The 11,012-nt window shown below is 29.7% G+C and overlaps 1 long non-coding RNA gene across 1 annotated transcript; it reads right to left on the bottom strand.

Annotated features, from left to right (window-relative positions):
* Window positions 1-754: 754 nt before the first annotated feature.
* LOC143241926 (uncharacterized) lies at window positions 755-10,513 on the bottom strand. The gene is made up of 4 exons (XR_013022348.1): window positions 9,826-10,513; window positions 8,620-8,718; window positions 2,325-2,548; window positions 755-812 (listed from the first exon to the last, which is right to left on the bottom strand). It is a non-coding gene; the product is annotated as an uncharacterized LOC143241926 (long non-coding RNA).
* Window positions 10,514-11,012: the final 499 nt, after the last annotated feature.

The raw sequence follows: 11,012 nt of genomic DNA, 5'->3' as shown, positions 1-11,012 counted from the left end.
ATTTTATTTTATAAATCTTAACATAATCTCACATTATTCACTGAAATTCGAATATAATATTACATTATTTAATAAAATTCCAGCATAAGCTTACATTATTCAAAAAATCTTAATAAAAACTTCAATTATTAGATAGAATCTTAATAAAACCTTCTATTATTCAGTAAAATCCGAATAGAATCTTACGTCATTAACTAAAATTTGAAAAAAAAATTTTAAACTATTTAATAAAACCTGAATATATTCAGTGCAAAGTTTCAATACATGTTAATATATTATTTTATTTAATAAAACCTGAATGCATTCAGTACAAAGTTTCAATACGTGTTAATATGTTATTTTATTTAATAAAACCTCAATGTATTCAGTACAAAGTTTCAATACGTTTTAATATGTTATTTTATTTAATAAAACCTGAATGTATTCAATACAATGCTTCAATATCAATATTGTTTTATTTAATAAAACCTGAATGTATTCAGTGCAAAGTTTCAATATCAATATTGTTTTATTTAATAAAACCTGAATGTATTCAGTGCAAAGTTTCAATATCAATATTGTTTTATTTAATAAAACGTGGATGTATTCAGTACAATGTTTCAATATCAATATTGTTTTATTTAATAAAACCTGAATGTATTCAGTACAAAGTTTCAATATCAATATTGTTTTATTTAATAAAACCTGAATGTATTCAGTGCAAAGTTTCAATATCAATATTGTTTTATTTAATAAAACCTGAATATAATCCTACCTGGATTTTTACGTAGAGCAACGAACCCATTATTTTCTAACGTCAGTGTTATAAAAATCTGAAATCACATTTTATGAAGTTCGTTAATTATGTTCATGGTAAAATAGATTTTAAAGTTTACTTTCATAATTTACAAAATGTAACTGGATTAGATTTTACAGAAATATTTGAAACTTCTTCTTTTTCTAAGTTTTGTAAACCACGTTATATTATAATTACATGAAATAAACAACAATGTCATCATTGATCAAAGGTACTAACGTTATTTTGAATATTTAAATCAGTAACATGTAACAACCATAGTCAATATGAAGTTGAGGTAAAATGAGCAGTATAAAAACTACATTGTGTGGCGTTGATAATTTAGTGAGATAGCACTAAAACGTGTTATTGTTATTTTGTGGAAAGGTATTTAACAGTGTTTCCTAAGTCAGGTATTCATACACTTAAATGTGTTGAGATAGCAGATTTAAAATAATCAGAGCTACATAAATCGTGTTTTCATGGAATTAGGATTATGAATGAGCTTGAGGTACGGACTTTCAAGAACGAGACCTCTAACAAGTCCAATAGCAAGTAAGTAAAGTTTAGTGCACCGTAACACAGGATAATCCACGAACATACAAAACTTCAGTAATTAAAGGTGTCCAAGTGAGTTCAAACTTTAATAAATCATTTACATCATTATGTATGGAAATCTTTAAACGGATTTTTACATAATTCGCTTTCTGAAGTTTCTCCTTTAAGAAAAATGTTAGGTGTAGTGGCGCAGCTTACAGAAGAATAATGGTTTGAATATTAATAACTTTATTGAACCGCACGATTTCAGTGTATTCATATGCTCTGTTAGTCGGATAACTCTAAAATATACTGTCCATACCGACCATTCTAGTTGGCCGCATTCTGTACAGCCTCATTCAAGAAAAATAAGGTTATAACTATCTTTGGAGATATTACCAGATATTTAAACACCTTCATCACATAAAATCTGAGTACAAAACAGTGATACCTAATAGTTATTACTATAACGCTAAAGGAAATATTGTGACTGTAATCTTAATAAAGAAACTTAATACTCAGTACTATTGTAGTCCGAACAAAGAAACTTAATACTCAGTACTACTGCAGTCCTAACAAAGAAACCTAATACTCAGTACTACTGCAGTCCTAACAAAGAAACTTAATACTCAGTACTACTGTAGTCCTAACAAAGAAACTTAATACTCAGTACTACTGCAGTCCTAACAAAGAAACCTATTACTCAGTACAACTGTAGTCCTAACAAAGAAACCTAATACTCAGTAATACTGTAGTCGTTACCAAGATACGTAATTAATGCTATTTTATTTCTGATAAATATACCTAATCATAGTATAGGACTATAAGTTAAGACATCTCTTATGCATCGTTAGCTTCATCACTATCACTGTTAGGATTTACTTCATATTTCAAGAAAACAATATAATATAGACAATATTCTATCTATTAAACCTGAACTTATATAATAACAAAGGTCACCCATCATTACACATATAATGGTAACTTTATAAACACAAAGGTTGTTTTATACCTTGTCATCAATTTGTAGCTTTTCTTCATTATTGCAAACAAGCCACTCTCTCCATGTATCGAACTTACATTCTGTTTGAAGATTATTTCCCATCTGTACATGAAAAGACGCTGTAGTGTCTTTACCCTTCCAGAGCTCAGTATAAAATGTATTCAGGTTGTACCCTTCTATTATGTTAATTTCAGGCTTATACACTCCTTTTTCTCTTACATACAAATACAATTCTGAAAATAGAAGGGAAAGTAATAGTAAATATTAATAAATACTTAAAAATTATATACTTTTATTGAACTAACGAACCTAATCGTTTACCTACAATTCATTAAATTTAACTTACTATCCTATAGCTTACTTGTTTCTGTTACAATTCATTAAATTTAACATACTATCCTATAGCTTACTTGTTTCTGCTACAGTTCATAAGAGTTGACGTTCTATTCTGTAACTGTTAGTTGTTTCTGTTACAATTAATCAGCCTTAAAGTCCTAAGATGTACCGGTAAATTTCACCTCTTGCGATTTATAGACTCGTTATATAAATTTTAAACAATGGTACAGCCTACATACTAAACGTTATATAAATTTTAAACAATGGTACAGCCTACATACTAAACGTTATATAAATTGTAAACAATGGTACAGCCTACATACTAAACGTTATATAAATTTTAAACAATGGTACAGCCTACATACTAAACGTTATATAAATTTTAAACAATGGTACAGCCTACATACTAAACTTTTAATAAAGATGTAGTTACTTCTAGTGTTTCTATTGGTTGATTCTACATTTATAATAATTTAGGAACTGAGCACAAATTGAATATTTACTGCCAATGGAAACTCGAAAATCAAAACCAAAACCACCATCAGAAGGAAAACAGGGAACCACATTTATATGAGGGAAAACACGTTTATAATCACCACCTTTATAATAAGGGTATGATCTTTATATCATATCTATGCATGTGACTCAAACAAGCATCTAAAGAACATTAATTAAAAACAACAAATCAATAGTTTAACTTTGACAACTGAGCAAAACAAAGACAGTTTATTTTCTGAAAGTAGTTTTTATTAAAGAGAAACATTTATCACGTGTTTAGAAGAATTTAGTCACTCGACGTAACTACTGCATCATAAGGATGTTATTCACATCCATATAAACGCACTGTGTTCATGATGTACTATTAAAGCAATGGTTGATATTAACTGTATTAAGTATATCAGTTTACAATTAAAACAGTGGTTCACATTAACTGTATTCCGTACATCAGTTTACTGTTAAAACAATGGTTCACATTAACTGTATTCAGTACGTCAGTTCACTATTAAAACAATAGTTGAAAGGAACTGTGTTCAGTTAATCAGATTATTATTAAAACAATGGTTGACATAAACTCTATTCAGTACATCAATTCACAATTAAAAGAATGATACTTAATAACAGTAATCCGCACATCAGTTTACTTATAAAAGAATGGTTCACATAAACTGTTTTACTTCCATCAGTTTACTATTAGAACAATGGTTAACATTAACTGTATTCACCACCTCAGTTTACTGTTAAAACAAAGTTTGATATTAACTGTGTTTAGTGCGTCAGATTAATATTAAAACAATGGTTCAGTTAAACTGTTTTCCGTCACTCAGTTTACTATTAAAACAATGGTTGACATGAACTGTATTCAGATAATCAGTTAATTATTAAAACAATGGTTGACTTGAACTGTATTTAGTCATTCAATTTATTATTAAAACAATGGTTGAAATGAACTGTGTTCAGTTAATCTGTCTCTTATTAAAACAATGGTTCACTTTCCGTGATGACGAGAAAACCTGCTTGTAGAGAAAATTATATATTTAAAACGGCTGTAAAAACGGTGACCTAAGAGGTCGAAACGTTGCCCGCTCATCCACTAGAACTTTCTTTACCTACGCCAGCCATTTTTAAATATTTAAGGGTTCACTTTAACTGTATTGTGCACGTCAGTTACTATTAAAACTATCGTTGACATTATCTGTATTCAATACATCAGTTTGCTATTAAAACTATCGTTGACATTATCTGTATTCAATACATCAGTTTGCTATTAAAACTTTGGTTGGCATTAACTGTATTCAGTTATTCAGTTCACTATTGAAACAATGGTTGATATTAACTGCACACAGTACATCATTTCACTATTGAAACAATGGTTGATGTAAACTGCACACAGTACATCATTTCACTATTGAAACAATGGTTGATATTAACTGCACACAGTACATCATTTCACTATTGAAACAATGGTTGATATTAACTGCACACAGTACATCATTTCACTATTGAAATAATGGTTGATATAAACTGCACACAGTACATCATTTCACTATTGAAATAATGGTTGATATAAACTGCACACAGTACATCATTTCACTATTGAAACAATGGTTGATATAAACTGCACACAGTACATCATTTCACTATTGAAACAATGGTTGATATTAACTGCACACAGTACATCATTTCACTATTGAAATAATGGTTGATATAAACTGCACACAGTACATCATTTCACTATTGAAATAATGGTTGATATAAACTGCACACAGTACATCATTTCACTATTGAAACAATGGTTGATATAAACTGCACACAGTACATCATTTCACTATTGAAACAATGGTTGATATTAACTGCACACAGTACATCATTTCACTATTGAAATAATGGTTGATATAAACTGCACACAGTACATCATTTCACTATTGAAACAATGGTTGATATTAACTGCACACAGTACATCATTTCACTATTGAAACAATGGTTGATGTAAACTGCACACAGTACATCATTTCACTATAGAAACAATGGTTGATATAAACTGCACACAGTACATCATTTCACTATTGAAACAATGGTTGATATTAACTGCACACAGTACATCATTTCACTATTGCAACAATGGTTGATGTAAACTGCACACAATACATCATTTCACTATTGAAACAATGGTTGATATAAACTGCACACAGTACATCATTTCACTATTGAAACAATGGTTGATATTAACTGCACACAGTACATCATTTCACTATTGAAACAATGGTTGATATTAACTGCACACAGTACATCATTTCACTATTGAAACAATGGTTGATATAAACTGCACACAGTACATCATTTCACTATTGAAACAATGGTTGATATTAACTGCACACAGTACATCATTTCACTATTGAAACAATGGTTGATATAAACTGCACACAGTACATCATTTCACTATAGAAACAATGGTTGATGTAAACTGCACACAGTACATCATTTCACTATTGAAACAATGGTTGATGTAAACTGCACACAGTACATCATTTCACTATTGAAACAATGGTTGATATAAACTGCACACACTACATCAGTTCACTATTGAAACAATGGTTGATATAAACTGCACACAGTACATCATTTCACTATTGAAACAATGGTTGATATTAACTGCACACAGTACATCATTTCACTATTGAAACAATGGTTGATATTAACTACACACAGTACATCATTTCACTATTGAAACAATGGTTGATATAAGCTGCACACAGTACATCATTTCACTATTGAAACAATGGTTGATATAAGCTGCACACAGTACATCATTTCACTATTGAAACAATGGTTGATGTAAACTGCACACAGTACATCATTTCACTATTGAAACAATGGTTGATATAAACTGCACACAGTACATCATTTCACTATTGAAACAATGGTTGATATAAACTGCACACAGTACATCATTTCACTATTGAAACAATGGTTGATATTAACTGCACACAGTACATCATTTCACTATTGAAACAATGGTTGATATAAACTGCACACAGTACATCATTTCACTATTGAAACAATGGTTGATATAAACTGCACACACTACATCAGTTCACTATTGAAACAATGGTTGATGTAAACTACACACAGTACATCATTTCACTATTGAAACAATGATTGATATAAACTGCACACAGTACATCAGTTCACTATTGAAACAATGGTTGATATTAACTGCACACAGTACATCATTTCACTGTTGAAACAATGGTTGATGTAAACTGCACACAGTACATCATTTCACTATTGAAACAATGGTTGATGTAAACTGCACACAGTACATCATTTCACTATTGAAACAATGGTTGATATAAACTGCACACAGTACATCATTTCACTATTGAAACAATGGTTGATATAAACGTGTAAATCAGTTCATTATTAAGACAATGGATGATACTAACTTATTAAATACATCAGTTCACTATTAAAACTGGTTGATATTAGCTGTATTCAGTACATCAGTTCACTATTAAAACCAAGGTTGCATTAAATCTGTTCAGTACAACAGATACTATTAAAACAATGGTTGATATTATATGTATTCGGTTCTTCAGCTCACTATTAAAACAAAGGTTGATATTAACTTATTCAAAACATCAATTCCGTATTCAATCAATGGTTGGCATTAACTGTATTCAGTACGTCAGTTTACAATGAAATCAATGGTTGACATTAACCTTATTCAGTGTGTCAGTTTACTATTAAAACCATGGTTGATATTAAATATATTTAGTACGACAGATAACTATTAAGACAATGTTTCACATGAACTGTTTTCATTCTTTTCATTAATTATTTGAGCAATGGTTGACATGAACTGTATTAAGTTAATCAGTTTATTATTACAACAATGGTTGATATGAACTGTATTAAGCTAATCAGATTATTATTACAACAATGGTTGACATGAACTGTGTTCAGTTTATCAGTTTATAATTAAACAATGGGTGTCACCAACTGTGTTCATTTAGTAAGTTTATTATTAAAATAATGGTTGACATGAACTGTATTCAGTTAACGAGTTTATTATTAAAACAAAGGTTCCCATTCACTGTATTCACTACGTAGGTTTACTATTAAAACAATAGTTGACATGAACTGTATTTAGTTAATCAGTTTATAATTAAAACAATGGTTCACATCAACATTGTTCATTTCGTCATTTTTTTAACTAAAACAATAGTTGACATTAACTGTATTCAGTACATGAGTGTACTATTAATATTGTGGTTCACATTAACTGCATTCAGTACATCAGTTTACTATTAAAACAATGGTTAGCATGAACTGTGTTGAGTTACTCAGTTTATCATTAAAAGAACGGTTCACATGAACTGTGTTCAGTATGTCAGTTCACTATTAAAACATTGGTTTATATGAACTGTTTTCCATCCGTCAAGTTACTATTGAAAGAATTAACACTATTTAATACATCTGTTCATTATTAGCACAATGGTTGATATTAGCTGTATTCAGAATATCAGTTCATTATTAGCACAATAATTAATATTAGCTGCATTCAGTATATCAGTTCATTATTAAAACAATGGTTGATATTAGCTGTATTCAGTATATCAGTTCATTATTAGCAAAATGGTTGACATTAGCTGTATTCAGTATATCAGTTCATTATTAGCACAATGGTTAATATTAACTGTATTCAGTATATCAGTTCATTATTAGCACAATGGTTGATATTAGCTGTATTCAGTATATCAGTTCATTCTTAACACAATGGTTGATATTAGCTGTATTAAGTATATCAGTTCATTATTAGCACAATGGTTGATATTAACTGTATTCAGTACATCAGTACACTATTAAAACAATAGTTGATATTAAATCTATTCAGTACGTCACTTTACTATTAAAACAAGAATTACCATTAACAGTATACAGTACATCAGCTCAATATTAAAACAATGCTTAGCATGAACTGTTTTCTGTCCGTCAGTTCACTATTAAAACAATGGTTGACATTAACTGTGTTCAGTCAATCAGTTTATTATTAAAACAATTCATGAGATGAACTGTTTTTCAATCAATCAGTTTATTATTATCACAATGGTTGACATGAACAGTATTCAATTAAACAGTTTACTATTAAACTGTTTAACGGTCCACATTAACTGTTATCAGTTAATCAGTTTATTTTTAAAACAATGGTTCACTTTAACTGTATTCTTTACGTCAGTTTACTATTAAAACAATGTTTCACATTAAGTGTATTCAGTACATCAGTTTACTATTAAAACAATGGCTGACGTGAACTGTGTTCAGTTTATCTTTAAAACAATGGTTGAAACTAACTGTATTCAGATCGTTAGTTTACTATTAACCAACGGTCGACACTAACTTTATCCAGTGATTTAACCTTTAGAACGTTGATAATATATCAATATGTAACTAAAATGTTTGTTCTCACCATTGTTTTCTATTTTGGGAACATCAGCGTTGAAAATCCATCCTTCTTCCTTGTTCCATTCACAGAAATTGTCTTGAAAGTTACAGTCAATCTCATTGGCTAAAACCGGAACAAATAGGTACTTAAATAATTCTGATTGGCTGTGAATAGTGTTTATAAGTGGAATGTTGTTGTAACAATAATTTTAATTTAATATATCATAGCCTTCCTTAAACTATAAATAATAAAGTTTTAGAATGTAGTTTTTTTTTTCTTCCACTTTAGTTTTGTCAGTAGTTAAAAATTTGGGTTTAAACATTAAAAACTAGTGAATTATTAATAACTGTCTTCTCACTTTTCTCTTGATTTTTCCATTGTAGTTTCAAAATCAATTTTCTATAGACAAATATTTTGTATCTAAAAATGTCTTTAATGGAGGAATTCTAAACAAAATTTGTCTGAAGTTAACATAAATTCAGTTATAAATTTAAGCCTTTTGTTATTTGCTTATGCTTAGCCAGATTTGAAACTAAAATTTTAGATGTTAAAATATACATTTTTGAGGAGCAGGCTTTCGGTTTTTATTCACCGAAAGATATCCTTTATCGTTTTATTATATAAAGTGTGTTAAAACTAATTAGTACCAAACTGGTCGTTTTGAAATTATTAATAAAAGCGAAAATTAACCTACAGGACTGAATGTTACTTACATATTCAGACACAAAACACGAGTTGAAAACTGAATAATTATTATAATAAAATATTACGTTGATGTAAGTTTAAAAAACATAACTGAGTTAATACACTATTTAAAATACATTGACTAAACAACTTGATAGAAAATGGTATTTGTGTTATGATTATATCGTTTCATAGAGGTATTAGTGGTTGAAGTGTGAATATAAGGTGTGACCACAACAGAACTCTTGATGTAACACACATGAAACATGATCATTAAATCTGTGAAATGATACATGAACAGATGCCCCTTTTAAAACTAGTTCTCAAGCTGAACAAACAAATACATTAACAAACAGCCAACGTTCAAGCTTCACCTAATAAGGAAAAATTGTTGTCCCACAGAAAATTTATATTCTTCACACTTTGCTTTTTAAACACACATATGTTTATATATATTGACACTTGTTTTAATTATTATAAAACATTTTGGAATAACACGTTACATAAAATCATATCATTTTGAAAGAAAACAAAAACTCGGCTTACGTGTGACTTCTTCTGTAATTATGGGCAGAACAAAGCAAACAACCAGAACCAGATTCGGTATCTCATCTTCAACCTGGATGTATATATCTTCGCTGAATTGTACTTTACATCCAAGGTGAGGATAACTGAAAAACCTACAGAAGACTACCTTTAGCAGGATAACTGAAAAACCTACAGAAGACTACCTTTAGCAGGATAACTGAAAAACCTACAGAAGACTACCTTTAGCAGGATAACTGAGAAACCTACAGAAGACTACCTTTAGCAGGATAGCTGAGAAACCTGCAGAAGACTACCTTTAGCAGGATAACTGAGAAACCTACAGAAGACTACCTTTAGCGACTCACTGCAAAAATCTTTCTAGTGGTCACGTGATGAAAGGTGGTAACTAACATTGGTGGATCATAAGAGAGTTCGTAATCTTACTTTTAGACGAAAAAAACCCGACATCGACAAACTGATAGAAGCAAATATCAAACTTTGAACAAACATTCTTTCTATGTTCAAATGGATTAGTTCCTGTAAACATAAAGTTATCAGTACTTACAACCACAAGGAACTTACATTTTTCACTTTCCCCGACCCTTTCTTTCATATCAGGGTGATAACATTTATATTAACAAGAATGATATACTAAACAACACGTATATTTCTTCCCTTTTATGGTGTTTATGATCATTTGTGTTACAGGTAAGACAATGTGTTGTCCCCTTGCCTACAGTTAACAGAAAATTTGCATCTGGTAATATTCTGTAAACAAGCTAACACCAGTGTGCTGATCTAATATATCATATATATAAGTTAACACCAGTGAAGTGGATATAATATACCACGTATAAAAGTTAACACCAGTGTAGTAGATCTAATATATCATGCATGTAAGTTAACACCAGTATTCTGATCTGATATTTCATGTAAGTTAACACCAATGTAGTGGATCTAATATATCATGTACGTAAGTTAACACCAGTATACTGATCTGATATATCATGTAAGTTAACACCAATGTAGTGGATCTAATATATCATGTATGTACGTTAACACCAGTATACTGATCTGATATATCATGTAAGTTAACACCAATGTAGTGGATCTAATATATCATGTATGTAAGTCAACAACAATGTAGTAGATCTAATATATCATGGTAGTAATTAACACAGGTGTAGTGGATCTAATATATCATG

Source organism: Tachypleus tridentatus, unplaced genomic scaffold (genome assembly GCF_004210375.1).
Source record: "Tachypleus tridentatus isolate NWPU-2018 unplaced genomic scaffold, ASM421037v1 Hic_cluster_1, whole genome shotgun sequence".
NCBI lineage: Eukaryota > Metazoa > Arthropoda > Merostomata > Xiphosura > Limulidae > Tachypleus > Tachypleus tridentatus.
This window is presented reverse-complemented; position numbering and strand designations above follow the sequence as displayed.